The sequence below is a fragment of the Grammomys surdaster genome, unplaced genomic scaffold, assembly GCF_004785775.1.
Source record: "Grammomys surdaster isolate TR1022 unplaced genomic scaffold, NIH_TR_1.0 843, whole genome shotgun sequence".
NCBI lineage: Eukaryota > Metazoa > Chordata > Mammalia > Rodentia > Muridae > Grammomys > Grammomys surdaster.
This window is the reverse complement of record NW_021605262.1, coordinates 1,288,265-1,304,337: the sequence shown is the minus strand read 5'-3', so window position 1 is coordinate 1,304,337 and position 16,073 is coordinate 1,288,265.

Genomic DNA, 16,073 nt, shown 5'->3' with positions numbered 1-16,073 from the left:
ATAAGGCTAGTTGGCAAGGATCTCTTCACTACAGTCATAGCACACAGGGTGAGAAGGCATTCTGTTCCCTTACTATTCTAGCCAGCAGCCCTGTGCAGTGTCTGTTCCAATGCCCGATTTTGGACTTAACACCTCTTGATTGAGAACATGTTTACATGTAGAACTAGAAGCCTGAGCCAAGATCCCTTTCTGAGTATGGAGGACTGAGGACTTGGCCGAATGGGGTCTGGGTACTCTGGTGTGGATGGATGACCCATTTGAGGAGAAAACAATGGTTCTGATATCCACAGCACCGAACAATTTCTCTGGGTGTTTACAGACAGCCAGAGTCAGTGAAAGTGCTAAGAATAAGAACTATTTATGTTTGTGCAGAGCTTTGGAGCCCCCAAGGCATTTTAAATCCAATATCAAAGGCTGCAAAGATGTCTGAGAAAACATGCATCCATTAAGCAGGGTTGATGGAGCCTCTTCCCTACCTATTTGTAATCTTGATTGAACAAGCAGTGGGTCTAGCCTAACTGATATCCTGAGCTGACACAGAATCAACGCCCAATCAGGAATGCGGAGAGCAAAATGAAAGAGGTCTGTGGCCCAATTAAAGGTGGCACTACCCTCAAAAGACAAGTTGGAGTTGGTCGGCAGAGTGCACTGCCCCACCTCAAAGCATCTCACCCACACTTGTGCCTCTGTCCAGCATCCTCTGAATGTCACCTCACTGTCACCCCACTGCTTACAGTCACTCCACTTGCATCCCTTCCCCTATGCTTTTAGAACGTGCTTGCACACGTGTGTGCACGTGCATATGCACATGCGTGTACTCATGCATACATGTACCATGACTCTCTTAGTCAGGTTTCTATTCCTGCACAAACATCATGACCATGAAGCAAGTTGAGGAGGAAAGGGTTTATTCAGCTTACACTTCCACATTGCTGTTCATCACCAAAGGAAGTCAGGACTGGAACTCAAGCAGGTCAGGAAGCAGGAGCTGATGCAGAGGCCATGGAGGGATGTTACTTACTGGATTGCTTCCCCTGGCTTGCTCAGCCTGTTTTCTTATTTATAGAACCCAAGACTACCAGCCCAGGGATGGCATCACCCACCCACAATGGGCCCTCCCACCCTTGATCACTAATTGAGAAAATGGCTTACAGCTGGATCTCATGGAGGCGTTTCCTCAAGGGAGGCTTCTTTCTCTGTGGTAACTCTAGCTTGTGTCAAGTTGACACACAAAACAATGACACATGTGTGAGGTTCAGAGAACAGCTTGCAGGAGTCTTTGTTTTCTCCTTATACCATGTAGGTCCCAGAGATGGAACTCCAGTCTACAGACTTGAAGACAGTCACCTTTAGCTGCTGAGTCATCTCACCAGCCTATGTTTTCTCAGGTGGGACATGTGTGGTTGCATGTACATCGGGTATATGCAAAGATGCAACACTGGAAAAATGACTGAGCACCCTGAGACATGTGACATGATGCACTCTGTATCCTGAAGAGCCCTCACATGAACTCCTCCCCTACCAGAGGGCTGCTCTGGGTACCACTTCCCTCACAGTCAGAGGCCATGTCCTATTTCTACCTTGATGTGAGGTCTTCTCAGAATGACATGTTCCACAACATCGTCTTTCTTTCAGCAGACAGAAGACGGAACCTGGCATTGACGAGAGGCATGTGTGCCTCATGCTAGCCTCAGAGTGCCCCACATCAGCCTTGCACAAACTGCTCACCTTGCTTTATCTGGGCTGTTTTGCTTTGTTCTCCGAAAAAAAGCAGACTGGATTTTATGTAGCACACATTTCTTTAAGAGCATCAAAGGAAACAGTCACAGACATGTACATACAAATGTGCAGATATGCAACATGAACATTTCACACTTAACACACACATGTGCACATATGCTGCACACATGCAATATGAACATGTATACTCACTATAGTCTTCAGTATAGAATATGATACAAATACTGTTTCTCTTGTAAAATAACAAAGAGCTTGCTCCACTTAGAACAAAAGAGAAAAAAAATATGAAGAGAAGAAGGGAGGGGAGAGGAGGGGAGTGGAGGGGGGAGGAAGAGCCCTTGACTGCCAACACCAGATCAATGACTCTTAATCTTCAGTGGCCTTTGAATTACTTAGAAAGCTTGTGAAGAATGGGATTCCTGGCTCCCACCCCAGGAAGCATGATTTAACAGGTCTTATGTGACTATAAATCTGTGTTTATATCCAGAACCCTGCTTGATTCAGAAGCTGCAAATCCAAGGACTGAACTGAGACCTGCTGCTACGCTTGTCACCTTCCTCCTAAGTGTCCTTCATAGTGTCCTCTGAGGAACACGGTAATGCCCAGGATACCAAGGGAGCTCTGGGCTGGTTCCATCCATCTCTGTCTACCCTGCTATCCCCAACTCCTGGGGTATACAGCTCATACCCCATCACAGGACTACCTGTTCATAGCAAACACTGCGATCACTCTGGTCCTCAGTTCAGAGCCTGTCCTCCGGAGAGCACTCAACCATTTGCAGGATGCATTGCAACCTGCTCAGCCCCTCCTTCTTCATGCAGCAGCTTCTGATGCTCCAGCAGGACCTACCCACCCCACCCCCATGGCTTCACAGTTCTTTTTCTGTTACTGTAACAGAATAGTTAGAACGAGTAATGTATTGAGAAATGAGAGTTTATATGGCTCACAGTTCCAGACCTGGTAAGTCCAGGAATGGTTTTGCATTTGCTTGGCCTCTGTTGAGGACTTCATGCTGCAGTAAATGAACATAGGCAAACAAGCAATGGAAATCAACACCGGGATCAAGGTTACTTCCTGGTAACCTGCTCTTAGAGATGAATAAAGCCAGAAAGGCCTGAGTCTGCCTCTATGATATGATAAAGGCCCCACCCTTAAGATTCTACTAAGAAGGGTAAACTTCACCACTGATTTCGAGAAGAGAGATCACAGCATAGGATCATCCACCCACCAGGGCCTTTCTTCAGCCTCTGCCCACAGTGCCTTCTTCAGCTCCTGACCCAGGCTGAGCCAACTCACCCCCTGACCCAGGGAGCTAGGAGTTGGTCTATCAGCTGCTTTTCTTATCACTGAGATCAAACAGCAGACAAATAGTTCATTAAGCAAGGAAGGATCTACTCTGACTCAGAATTTGAGAGTACCACCCATCAGAGAGAAGTTATGGTGCTTGGAGCTCATGGCATGACAGTAAGACCATTAAGCCGTTTTTACACATCTTGTAAGACCAGGCTGATGGAAGTCAGCATGAAGTTGAAATGAGCTACCATCTTCAAAGCCTGTCCTTGAGTGACCCACTTCTTCCTCTGAGGTCCCACCTTGTGGAAGTTCTACAGCCTTCCAAAGCAACACTGCCAGCAATAGTTCAGTATTCAAACACATGAACTTGCACAGGCTGTTTCACACATTGTCCTTAGCAGCTGAGTAAATCACTTTTGTTTTCTTTCTGGGTGAGTAGAGATATACACTAGAGATGATGTTTGTTTGTTTGTTTGTTTGTTTGTTTGTATCAGATGTGTTTCAGCCACATGAACCAGAGGAGAGGAGAAGGGAGTGGGGAGACACACACAGGTGCTGGATTCTGCAGAGCAGCATCTCCTTTCACATTTCACATCCTCTGCTCTGTCTCCTGTCCTCTTGGGACGAGTTAATCATACCCTCTTTCTCCAGTGCACACATGTGTTCATGAGCCAAGGCTGCTGTTGCAGGATCCCAGAACTGACCAGCTTAAGCAACAAAAGCTTATTTCACCATAATTCTATAACTGGGCATCCAAGATAAAGTCTCAGGGTCAGTGTCTCCATATAGGACCTCTTTCCCTGGCTTGGACATAGTGACTTCTTCCTGGGTGCTCTTTTGGTGTTCTGGTTGGTTTTTGTCCACTTGATACAACTGGAGATATATCTGAGAAGAGAAAATCTTAATTGAGAAAACGCCTCCATCAGATTGGCTTGTGTGTAAGTCTGTAAGGCATTGTCTTGATTAATAGTTGATGTGAGAGAGACCAGCCCACTGTGGATGGTGACACTCTTGGTAAATTATCTTGTTTTATAAGAAAGCAGGCTGAGCAAGTCATGAGGATCAAGTCAGTATGCAGTACCCCTCCATGGCTGCTGCTTCAGTTCCTGCCTCCAGGTTCCCGACTCCCAGTTCCTGTCCTGACTTCCTTTGATGATAGACTGCAATGTGGAGTTACAGGCAAAATAAACCCCTTCCTCCTAAAGCTGCTTTTGGTGTCTTATCACAGCAGTAGAAACCGTAACTAAAGGTCATGACCTGTACATGTCTGAGGTCATTCTGTGTGCATGTCCATGTCCCCATCTGTTGTAAGGAGCCATGATACATAGACAACCATAGCCATATGGTATATAAGAAATAATGTCCATTCTGCTGTCACAGAAAATTCATTAGATATACCTCCTTTATCATCATCATCACTGCCACCATCACCACCACAACCAGTGACCCATAAGGAAACCTTCCCCAAGGTCTGCAGAGAATTCACCTCCATGCCTGGCTTGAGTTTCAAGTTCAACTGCCAAGAAAAAGTACTGCTCAGAATTATTGCTTAAAGACTTGGAGTTTTTACTGGGGTTATAAAAAGCCAGAGATTTCTGAGGAGTGCATGAATCACAGGAAAAGGCCCTGATTATTTTTTTTTTACCCAGGATCTTGCAGTATTCTATGATAGATGCATGCAATGGATCATAAAATGCAACCTCCCTCAGTGCTATTTCACAGGTACTCAAGATCACCTTTGCCAGAATTTGCTAGAAGAAACAGCTCATCTTCTTTCTTCTACCTGCCTTCAAGAGTACATGGATGTATCCAAGAGACTTGTCTTGCAAAGGACAGCATGATCTTGCTTCCCAGGGACAAAGAACTTCAAAATTCAGGGAAAGCCCATCCCATTCCAAGCAGGTCAGCAAAAAATGATCTATCACTTGATAGAGAGGAGGTGATGAAGTAAGCCTCTCACACATCCCAGGGGGATTGCAGAGTATGTACAAAACACAGAGGACGCTAGTCATTCTCTGGCAAAGGGGAGGATGCACATACACTTGCAGGTGTGTCTGAGAAAATATCCAAGGGGACACTTACTTGATTCATTTACCAGAGTAGAAAGCAGGGGGGGGGGGAAAGCAGTTATCGATAGGATGTCAAAATACTACTACTAACATTGATGATGATGGTGGTGGTGGTGATTATGATAATGAAAATGAAGGAAGCATATTTAAACGTATTAGGTATGTGAATCTTAAATTTACAATACAGAGTTGAGAAGGCAAACAACATGGCTAGCATGCAGAAAAGCATTGACTTTGCATGGCTGGAAGCACTTTCCTGGACTGTCTATCAGCAAAGTGGTCTTAGCTGAATGTCTATGAGTTTAAGTCCTAGGAGTTGCAACCACTTCTTTGCCAGTAAGAGTGGCTCTGTACCTGTAAGCTGGGCAGAAAATGTGGTTTATGCTTCTGGAAATGTTGTACCTGTCATCTCTGTGCCTATGTGCTCATCCCCCAGTAAGAACCTGGAACACTGACTCATCCCTAATGGACACTCTCCTCATGTCACAATGCACTGCTGGGAAAATTTTGTTCTAAGTGACTCCATTACAGATCCCCCGGAGCTGGTGGCTGGCTCCTCACACTGCATCTCAGATACCCTTTCCCTTTTGTTAACTTTGTCTCCTTCCCCTGTAACAAGGTGTGACCATAAGTAGAAGTGTGTTCAGTTTGAGCCCTGAGTGTCACCTAAGGAATCACAGAATCCGAGGGCAGGATTGAGGACCTATCCAGAGAGGAAAACGAAAAGTAGCTCATTTAAGTTTAAAGATACTCAAAATCAGACTACAAGTTGTTGACTGAGACATATGTGAGGGAAAAATCATAAAACTCAGACTGGCACATAGGTGGATCCTGCCAGAGAGGTGCACAAGGCTCTGGTGGGAGAGTTTATATCCATTAGGTCATGGAGCAGCCATACAAGACATTAAGACTCTACAAGGCTAGCAGTGACTACTGGAGCTTTCATTGTGTTCTCCATACAGTTATTTTTTAGATGATTTCATAAAGAAAGGCAGAGAAACACAGCAGAGAATATAAGGAAGGCTCCTCTCAAGCATATCGAATGAGATGTCTCAGTCCTAAGTCATGGCCCCTGGGCCTTAGCTTCTTACAGCACAGTTCCAGGAGATGGCACAAATCTCATGCCTAGTCGTTTACCAAGCAGGACTGTGATTGAGGGAGAAGAAAGTACGAGTCAGTACTCTGCCCACTCAACAAAGGTCAGAGGTCAGGTCCCAGGGGTAGAGAAAATGCTCCAGGCTTGGGCTCCAGCAGGGGGCACGGGAAGCGACTTTAATTTCATCGTCCAACATCATGATTGTTACAGACACGTGCTGGAGTGTTGTGACCTTTACACACGAGAGTCTGATTGTCTTTTCCTTCAAAGCAATATGCAAAGGAAATGGCATGGGATGAAAACTGGCCCTGGGACCAAGTCTAATACAAAAATCTTAATCATTTATCATATGTGCTCAGCACAGCTCATTTAAAAGAGTGCAGGATAAGGCAGCAAGCATCTATTGTTCGGGAGGCATTCAGAGACGCTAAACTACGGTCTTGATTCTAGTGCTCAAGGTCACGAGCAGACTGATTCAGTGACCTTGCAGTGTGTGTGTGTGTGTGTGTGTGTGTGTGTGTGTGTGTGTGTGTGAAAAAGCAAGGGCTAAGTTGACCTGTGTCTGGCTTGTTTACCCATCCTGTGACTGCCACCATCCCTTGGGACTAGCATGGTCCTCAGCAACATATTCTGAATGAAATAAAGCCAATAGTGACCTTGTACCATGTAACCAGCAAATCTCTTTGCTGGTCAAGAGTTAACTTAGAAGCCACCTCTTTAATAGGCATGTTGTTGCCCCCAGAGGAACAATGACTGCATTCTGACCACTCTAAGATTTCTGGAAAGCAGGAGTTTGCTTCTGTGTTGCTGTGGTTACCCAGAAACATGCACTTCTGCTCTCCTACTCCAGTGATCAACACCAGTGGGCAGGAATGAATGGCTGCTGCTATCTGGACCTACACTGTATTCCTAAAGATGCTTGTAGGAGTCTGAGAGCATACAAGGCTGCTGCTTGAGGATGGGGCATCGGGCTGTCGGAAACTTCTCAGACCTGCCCCACAATGTGAAGATTCTCTTCCCTCCATCCACAGACATCTGGTCTACCATGTAGCATAAAGGCTTTTCCTGGCTTTTCAAGGACCCAGAGGCTTTCCCTGACTTAACGGCTCACACCTGCCCCAGCATCCTCACCAGGTATTTCTCTGACAGTCTCTGACATTCACATCTGATCCTACCCTCGAAGTGGCTTCTCAGATGACACAGATAAGCTAACTGTATTTTCAATACTAATAAAGAACAATATCAATAATGGAGCTAAATTATCATTCATCAATGAATAACTGGCTTCTTGGGGGAGGGGGTGGACATTAGTTTTTACATAGTAATCTACAAGGAAAAGCAAAATATTCTTTGGTACCTATAACCTAAAAAGTTATTATGGACTAAAGTACTTCATGTGGTCGGTATGGTGCTTGCACTGTTCATAACCCATTTTATCTTTGACAGCATTTCTTTATTCACAGACAATCAGCAGTCAATGAAAAATCAGTCAGTGAGACTGTGAAATAGGAAAAAAATTATATCTTAGTTTCTACTTCATACATTGAGTCACGTTGGCTGCTCTGGAGCCCACACCAGCAGCAGATGAAGCATGAGCTCTGAGTGGCCACCCAGATCCCAGCTGTACTCACAGAGCCCTGGTCACGGGGAGCTGAGTATGTTTAGTATATACTGTTGGCATAGTGACATATATCAGCACTTAGTCTTCAGCACTGACCACAAGAGCTGTTTTCTAACCTCTAGAGACTGGAGAAAATAAGCATGCTGGGTCAGTCCAGAGCTCTTGACTGTTCCCTAGGGGAATCTTCAGAGAGGATCTGGGAGCCACAGGTAGCCCTTGGTGTGATATCAATCTCCTTTCCCAGTCATGCACTGTGTGAATTGCCAACAGCACTAAGTGTTGCTTCTGCAGCCTTTTCCTCTGCCTACTACCCAGAATTCTTTAGTGATTAAACCAGTCACCCTGTCCACTTTGAGCAAAAGTAACAATGGCTACTGTTATGGCTTGGATCTTGAAAGCTCATGTAGTGAAGAAGTCCTAGCGCACAATGCAGCAGTGTTCACAGGCAGGGCCTGGGGATATGATTGGATCATGATATCTGTGTTCTCACCAGAGGGTTTACCCACATACAGACTGGCAGATGTGTGTGTGTGTGTGTGTGTGTGTGTGTATAGATATAAATATAGATGATATAGATATAGATAGATATAGATATAGATATAGATATAGATGATATAGATAGAGATAGAGATAGATAGAGATATAGATATAGATAGATAGAGATAGAGATAGAGATAGAGATAGAGATAGACATAGACATAGATGATATAGATAGATATAGATATGGATATGGATATAGATATAGATGATATAGATATGGATATAGATATAGATGATATAGATATAGATGATATAGATAGATATAGATATAGATGATATAGATGATATAGATATAGATATGGATATAGATATAGATATAGATGATATAGATATAGATATAGATATAGATATAGATATAGATGATATAGATGATATAGATATGGATATGGATATGGATATAGATGATAGATATAGATATAGATATAGATATAGATAGATACAGATATAGATGATATAGATATAGATGATATAGATATAGATATAGATAATATAGATATAGATACAGATATAGATATAGGTGTAGATATATGGAGAGAGAAAAAAGGGAGGGAGAGAGAGAGAGAGAGAGAGCTGTCCCTTTGTTTCTTCCCACTATAGAATAAGATGCTCTGCTCCACACGTGATCCCTAGGCCTAAAAGCAATGAGGACCAGCTACCGTGCTGGATCCTTTGAAACCATGGGCCAGATGAAGCCAGTCCACCAAACACGCCTCTGAAACCACGAACCCAAATCGCTATTTCTTCCTTGTGCATGTTAGATACTTTGTCATGGTGGCAGAAAGCTAACACACTGCCAAAAATATTCCTTGAGCATTTGTGACATACAGATTTGATACTTGTTAAATCTTTACAACGACCACATGAACTGGTGACATTTATTATTGTCATTTTCAGATAAGAAAATGGAAACTGCCAGATGTTAGTTATTATCTCTGTTAAGTTTTTATTACTGTGATTAAAACACTGTCACTGAAAGCAGCTTGGGGTAGAAATCGTTTTGCTTTGCTTACAGTGACACATTGCATGACGACAGGAAGTTAGAACAGGAGCTTAAGGCAGGAACCCGGAGGCAGGAACTGAAGCTGAGGTCACAGAGAAGTGCTGCCTACTGGCTCGCTCTACATGGCTGGCCCAGCCTGCTTTCTTAGAACCAGTGAGGACCACCAGAGCCAGACCCTCCCACGTCAATCACTAATCAGGAAAATGCCCCCACAGACTTGCCTATGTATGGAGGTGTCTTCTCAGTTAAGATTCCTTCTTGCCAGATTTGTCTAGGTTTGTGTTGAGTTGATAAAACCTGACCATAGCACATCCTCTACAACTCAACTTACGTTTTCTTAAGTGATCGTTAGCCTTACTTTTTTTTCCCCTTTTGTACTTGGTTTCACAATTTCACGTGTTAATTCAACCAGATAAAAATGTTCAGTGACACAGATTTTGGTCTTTAATTCTATACACAGCAAAGCAAGTGCTGAGGATGTCTCTCTTAATATGAGGTTCAAGAGATCAGCAGTGACTTTACTTTCTAGGCTCCTTTTATAGAGCAAAACCGTGAGCTGGGGGTTTCCATTAGAAGTCTGGGGATACAGGAAATTGGCAAGCAAAATACTGAAGAAGATAGCAGTTTGAGATTATTTGGCAGGACATCCTGTGGTTTGAGGAAGGGTAGGGGGTCATGGCATGGTTAGGGTACGGAACATTGATCTCTCAGGTTGACCAATTTCATGTGTAGCTATACATTCTTTTCTGGATTCCTGGTGATCTATGTGTAGGGTCTCTTGCTTTGTTTGCTTCCTGTGAGATGGCTCAGATGGTAAAGGGCCTTAATCCTTAAACCCAGGGACCTGAGCTCCATCCCGAGGATGCATACAGTGGAAGGAAAGGACTAATTCCTAAAAGTTGTCCTCTGACATCAACAGGCATGCTGTGCCACAAGCACAAACACAGAGACACGCATAATAAATGATAAATAAACGAATAACTATATAAGTATAATCATTTTCTTTTGAGATCATTATGATGTTTTACTGGTTCCCCATGTGAATTAAAGACTTATATAAAAATCTTTCAAGCATGTTTACTATGCATTTCTTTCAGGCATTGTTTTGCTAATATCACAATTCTTACTTAATAGGATGTAAAAAGTCAATGAATTGCTAGTTTTATGCCAAAACATAGACTTCACACCTCACCTCCAACTAATGCAGAAAATGGCAGCTCTACAATATCTCAATACAATATTTCAGTATCCGCTGTAACTCACAGCTACTTCAGGTACGGGCATGTTTGCCAGACAAGCAACCCAAAGCCCAGCAGAGAATCGTAAGCAGGAGGAAATGTCTGCCCAAGAGTGATGGAAGAGTGTTTTCCACAATGCAAAGAATGCAAGATGCTGAGAATAAGGAGGAATCTGAGAATCTAAACTTCCTGTTTTCACTCCACCATTTCCTACATACAAAATGGAAATGTCCAGGTCAATCCCACAGAAGGAATCTGTCAGGAGTGGAATGTTTTTTGAACTTGGAGAAGATACAGGTCACAACGTGTAGGCAGCTGTTTATCTAGCTCCTCTGGTCTCTGGCTTACCCTTGTTAAAATAATGACCTTGAGTAAGATGGCCCACAATTAACCCTGTGGCTGTGTGCAAACAGGCATGGATGTGCATGCCTTTGTTTTCTAGATCTGTCAAAGAGTCAGATCTCTGACAGGAATGCAGATTAATCCATTTTCATTGTGACACATGTGGGAATTCTTTCTAACAGGTAGCTAAAAATTTTACTTCTGCGTGAAAGTTATCAATCAGAAGTTAATTTTAGAGATGTGTTAATAGCAATGGAAGGTTAAGACTGAATAAGAGAATATATCTGATTGGCATCTCCATGGTGCCTGACATTGCCCTGGGAGGGAAGCGCAGCTCCTTCTTCATCCCTGCTTTTAAAGGTTGTAAGTGTCACTCATTCTTGAGAGAAGCAACAGGAAGCTGACAGCTGGAGCTCCCAGAGAACTGTTGAAGATAATGATTGTCTCAAAGTGTGTTTATATATAGTGTCAGCTTGCTTTCAACAGCCTGGAGGTCGCTGGGTCCCTCCTGGATCCTAGCAATAAGCTGTATTTGGGATATGAAAAATGCTTGTCACTTGCTAAGCAAAAAATCTGAGCCTGGAAGAGAGTTGTCCTATTGTTATTGAGAGGCTGGAGATTTCTGCTCCAAGAAGCACCTCATAAACACAAGACATTTACTCTCTGGCTCTAGACTGGACGTGTTTAGAGCCACTGAAGACTCTAAACCCCTGCTCCTAATTATCTGTCATCTTCTTGGACCTGAAATTCGGAGACACTAAGATGTTCTGCCTTCAAAGTCACTCTTCTCGGGCAAGTGGAAGCCAAGTTAGGCAGAAACTGGAGCTTTGGAAAGAGCTCAAGAGACCTGCTGAAACTGTCTGAAAGAGGCAGTCCTTTAAATTAACCTATTGAACCTTACTGAAAAGCTCAGAAAAAAATGGCGCCTGAATTTTTGTCTATTGGGCATTTTTACTTTCGTTAGCTTGACTTTCCCCACCATCCCCCATGATAAACCTCCAGTTGTGACCCTCTACTTGGTTGAATTGTGTGCCTAATGACCGAGTGTAGGCGAGATCTTATTTGTGACGAGATCTGTAGAGTGGCTGGTATCCGTAGGAGTGGAAATGGGACACACATAGATAATAGCCTAAGATCCAAGGATGGCAAAAGCCACAAAACTGAAAAAGTCAAGAAAATATTCCCTTTGGGGCTTCTAGGAGGTGCAGCTCTGAAGACAGCTTGGTTTGAGACTTCTAGGACTCCACATCTATGATAGGATAAACTTCTACTCTTCAAATGAACTCATACCTCACAGTTGCCCCAGCAAAATGGCACAAAGAAGCTTAAGGCAATGTTTGTGATATCAGTCCTTGGAGTTGCTCACAGTCAGCAACTTGGTAGCAAAAGATCAGAATATCTAACGCTAACCCTGCGTTTGTTAGTCAGAAAGCAAACGGCCACCGCTTAAGACTTTCTTTCCCTTCCTATGTAAACAACAATAAGAACAGAGGCACTTCTTGCTAGCTAGCACACATGCTCAGAAAGGCCGCTGCCTGTGAAATGAATTTTCTGAGAATAGGTTTGAAAAAGGAGGAAAAGTGAATACCAATATCTTGCTTTAGAGAAGAAAGGCAACAAGACAGAAAACCAAGGAAAGATTGGAGAGCTTGCCTGGACCACCTTCCCTCCTCAACATCTCAGCTTCTGCTTCCTGGATGGCTCTGCCCCAGCTGAAAGAGCTGTGCTTAGTGCTCCCACACTCAGGAGCAGAGTATAGTTTAAATTGGAAATCAGTCTGGCACCTCATCAATTTGAACAATACCATGAGGCAGCAAGGGCCCAGCCTTGAAACCCCACCTGCTTGGGGAGTTTTGAGCCACTGACTTCCTGATACAGACATCTATGTAGTTAATAAAAACAGAGATTGTCCGTTCTGGGACTCCATGTGAGTAAGCTGATCTTCCTTCCCACACAGACAATGGGGCCTGATCACATGACTCACTTTAGCCAATGAAATGCTATTGGAAGTGACACAATCACTTCCAAGAAGGTAGCTTCAAAGCCAAGCTGTGCTTCTGTGGCTCTTCCTTCTGCATGAGTCCAGCAATGTCCTAATGACAACGTCTGTGAGGATACGAGGTGCTCATTCCACAGGCCAGAGGCATAGACAGCCCATGATACCCTGTAACCAGTTGGAGAATCCTCTGTTCCTGCAACAAATGTTGTTTAAGCTGACTGATACTGTTTATTTCTGAGGCTAGTGGAAGAGACAAAAGAATAAATGTTACAAGAAAAAAAAAGTTGTCACATCAGCTCAGATGCCCCTCCAAGAAAGGGCTTACCATCCTGGCTTATGGCACATAGCTGTCTGATACCAATTTAGGGACAGCTGAAGCTTCACTGAAGCTCCTCAGGCAAGTTTATTCTCTTCCTCTATCCAGTCCTGTTTTTTATCCTTACCAGGTTTTGGTACCAAAGGCCTTTCCCAACAAACATTAAATGCTAAGCTGGATCTCGGGTCTTGATGAAAATGTAGCCCTCAAGACCAACAGAGTGGTGGGCATCCATGTTTAGTCCTTGGATCTCAGAACACCACGGTCGTAGTCACCCAGGATAGGAACTACGCAACTGTCCCCCAGCCCCTATATTGTTGTCACCACACTTCCTCCCGGTGGTGGTAGAGCTTCCTCCCTAGCACAGGGAGCCATAAAGCATTACCACCCCTCCACAGTGCGGCTGCAGGAGCTGATATCTCCACAGCAAACCACTACCCCTGGGCTTCCCAAATGTGACAATTTAAGCAGGTTGGTTTGGGATTTTTTTGTTTTGTTTTTTGTTTTTCTCAATCTTCATAAAATAAAGATACAGGAATTATTTTTTTCTAATGAACCATGTAAGAAAAAAGTCTCTGGTGTGTTAAACATCACATCAAAACCTTCCTGTCACCAAGAGCTGCTATTTATGACATTGATAAGAACTTTCTCCAGTGTCAGTTGCAAATGGACCAGTGTTGGAGAGTTGTCCATCTTAGGAATCCATGCTGAGCATAGGTGACCTCAGCTGACACAGACACGGAGATTTTGTGTTTGTAAAGGACAGGAAAGCTTTGTCCGTGTTTGTGGAAAAACAAATGATAAACATCTGATTCTGAATGTGTTTGTGTTCTTGAGATGCATAATGAGACAGGTCTTCTGTGCCAATCAATATCGGGGGTGCAGATGATGCCACAGGACACACAGATTGCATTCCTGCCTTGTTAACTCTACTCGGCTCCTAAAGACAGTTATAAGAATATCAGATAGAAGACATACGGTAAAATGCCTTAGGAAACAAGAAACAGATACTGAAGTGTGGGCTCCACAGAGGACCCCAAGAATGATGAGGAGTACCCTCTGTCTGCTAAGAGAAGACACAGCCTTCAAGATTGGCAAGGTTGGTCTGACATTCGACTATATGAATCTGACGTGTCCACGTTGTCTCATATCTTATTTCTGAAGTCTCCAAAAGAGAAACAATTTTTGAGTACCTAGCAACACGTAACACCCAGAGAGTCCTGACAATGCAACACACCATCCAGTAAGTGCCCTCTTGAGTAGTGTCTAGAAAAGTTCTCCTACCCCTAGCATTGCATGAAGAAGTCAGGCCACACAGAAGCAAGGTGAGGAAACTACCTCAACCCACAGAGGTAGATTTCATCTGTTGGAAAGCTCTTTCCTCTTCAGTACATAAAATTCATCATCTCGCTCATGTTAAGTAAAACTTGGTGGTACTGAAAACAGTTTGCAACCAACACCACTGTCTGTCCCAAGCACTCCTTTCATCCTGAAGCTCCACAACTCGACACCTATGAACTGGAACCCCACATCCCTTTCTTCCCAAGCTGATCACTGTTATGCTCCCTTCCATTTCCACTATTTTGATTTCTCTCATACTTGGTGTAAGTGAGATTAAGCCGTACTTGTCTTTTGTCTCTAGCTTGTGTCACTTAGCACAAAGTCTTCAAGGTTCACTAACAACGTGGCATATTGTCAGAACTTCCTTCCTTCTCAAGGCATGTTTTCTGAGATGTGCGTACCATAGATTGTTCACCTATTCATCCATCAAGGGACTCTTGCTCCCACATTGTAGATCTTGTAACGAACAATGCTATGAACGTACATGTACGAATGCCTCCTCAGGCTCTAATTCCAATGCATAACTCAGTGAAGATGAAGAATTAGGTAAGGTGCTTACTGGATTAAGCTGGTTACAATGGACAGTGGCAAGAATCTGCATTTAACTCAATAAACAATGAAGAGAAGTGGTAGTTAGGATGGGGCCTGGCACACTCTGTGAGGTCAAAGAAATAGTTGTTGGTCAACTGGGCTGTGGCAGGGCAGAGGAAATGGAGACACGGGTTGAAAAGTATCTAAGAAAACAAATTCTACAAGACTCATCAATGTACTAGGCTTAGAGAGTACCCCCAGATTAATGAAGTAACATCTGCTTTAGTGGGGAGGTGGCCAGCCCAGACAACCACCAAATCTACCCTTTAGGACATAGTACTGATAAAAATGATATCAGCTTTCTCAGGCAGCCACGGAGAATCTGGAAAATTTCACTCCTTCTCAACATCAGTTCCAAATCTTGATTACTTGTGTCACTGGGAATTTTGTCCTTCAAGTTCTCTGAAGCATAATCAACACCCTAAAAACACACACCTCTCAAAGAGAAAAAGGTTATTCCCCCAAACATGGAAGTGTTCTCTTCTAGGAGCAAGCCTATGGTTGTAACACAGAGGAAACTGCTCCTCTCCAGCTCAGTCAGTAAATCCCTTTCCTTGTAAGCGTAAGGACCTGAATTCAACTCCCAGACCTCGTGCACAAAATTCATGCATCACAGTGTGTGCTTGTTATCCCAGCACTGGAGACCTAGAGACAAGCGTATCCCTGGGGTTTGATGGCTGGCCATCCTAGCTTAATAGCCAAGTTCAGACAAATTAGAGACCCAGTCTCAAAAAATAAGGCAGTATTCTTGGGAAGCAACATCCAAAGTTATCCTCTGGTCCCAACATGAAACACACACATATGCACTGAACTACATATGCTCAACCCAAGTAAGTAAACCAATCAATAACCCACCTACCCCCAGTTCTGTCTCCAGTTGAACTATT